Here is a 1,945-nt window from a genome sequence, read left to right as displayed (position 1 = left end):
CCAAATACCCCCTAATAGGTGAATGGTTAAGCAAACTGATACATCCATTCTATGAAATACTATGATGGCTTACGCCTGTAAACTCAACACTTTGGGAGACCAAGGCAGGCAGATCGCCTGAGGTCAGGAGTTCAATAGCAGCCTGGCCAACATGGTGTAACCCCATCTCTACTAAAAATACAAAAAAAAAAAAAAGCTGGACATGGTGGCAGGCACCTATAATCCCAGCTGCTCAGGAGGCTGGGGCAGGAGAATTGCTTGAACTCAGGAGGCAGAGGCTGCAGTGAGCCGAGATTGCGCCATTGTACTGGGCAACAAGAGCAAAACTTCATCTCAAAAAACAAACAAACAAAGCCAGGTATGGTGGTGAGTCCCTATAATCCCAGCTACTCAGGAGGCTGAGGCAGGAGAATTGCTTGAACCTGGGAGGCGGAGGTTGCAGTGAGCTGAGATCTTGCCACTGCATTCCAGCCTGGGTGACAGAGTGAGACTCCATCTCAAATAGAAAAAAACAATGAAAAGGAACATACACAACTGGGATGGATCTTAAAAGGCATTTGCTGAGTAGAAAAAAAAAAACAAAAACCTAGTCTCAAAAGGCCACATACTGTGTGATTCCATCTATATAATGTTCTGTTTTTCTTTGTTTGTTTGTTTTTATTTTGTTTTTGAGACGAAGTCTCACTCTGTGGCCCAGACTGGAGGGCAGTGGCACAATCTCAGCTCACTGCAGCCTCCACCTCCCGGGTTCAAGTGATTCTCATGCCTCAGCCTCCCAAGTAACTGGGAGTACAGGCACGCACCATCATGCCTGGCTAATTTTTGTCCACCTGGCTCGGCCTCCCAAACCACTGGGATTATAGGTGTGAGCCACCATGCCAGGCCTTCATTCATTCATTCATTCATTCATTGAGAGAGTCTCGCCCTGTCTCTCAGGCTGGACTGCAGTGGCAGGATCACTGTAGCCTCCACCTCCCAAGTTCAAGCAGTTCTCCTCCCTCAGCCTCCACGTAGCTGGAACTACAAGCTGGTGCCACCAAACCTGGCTAATTTTTGCATTTTATAATGTTCTTGAAGTGAGAAGATTATGAAGACAGAAAGCACATTAGTGGTTGCCAGGAGTAGGAATAGTGGAGGGGAAGAGCCTGGAATTAGTGCAGAGGAATAGCAAGAGGGGAATTTTCATGGTGGTGGAACAGTTCTGCGTCTTGATTGTAGCGGTGGTTAAGGGAGTCTAAATATGTGATAAAATGGCATAGACCTAGACACGTGACATTGTTAGATATTGTCCTACATTTATACAAAATAGAACCTTTGGAGGACCTTTGGAGGAAACTAAGTGAGGAGTCCATGAAACCTCTCTGTACCATCTTTGAAATTTCCTCTGAATCTATATTTCCAAATAAAAGGTTAAAATTTTTAAAGTTGCTTTAGACAAAAATGTTAAATAAAAATAATATTGATTGTATGCTGGCCTGGCAAACCTTTGACACATTGAATGACTGGCATCTCGAACCCATCCAATGCACAATCGCCCCTGGCCAGGCCCTGTCCTAGGCTAGGTCACCTGCTGGAAGATAGGACTCTGGACTCTCTCCTGCTTGGCTTTGGGGTAGAGCTGCCAGATAAAATATAGGACACCCAGTTAAATTTAGATTTCTGATAAAAAGTAAACTATTTTAGTAAGTATGTACCATACATATTTAGGACATACTTATACTAAAACTTATTTCTCTAAATTCTTATTTTACCATCCTTCACAGGTGTTGATATTTCTCTAAATTCTTTAATGTATGTATGTAGTTACTTTAAAGCTCCTCTTGCCTGATAATTCCAATGTGTGAGCCATTTATGGGTTCTTTCTTTTCCTTCCTTCCTTCCTTCCTTCCTTCCTTCCTTCCTTCCTTCCTTCCTTCCTTCCTTCCTTTCTTTCTTTCTTTCTTTC

Source organism: Colobus angolensis, unplaced genomic scaffold, assembly GCF_000951035.1.
Source record: "Colobus angolensis palliatus isolate OR3802 unplaced genomic scaffold, Cang.pa_1.0 Scaffold172, whole genome shotgun sequence".
NCBI classification, from domain to species: domain Eukaryota; kingdom Metazoa; phylum Chordata; class Mammalia; order Primates; family Cercopithecidae; genus Colobus; species Colobus angolensis.
Note: the sequence above shows the minus strand (reverse complement) of the source record.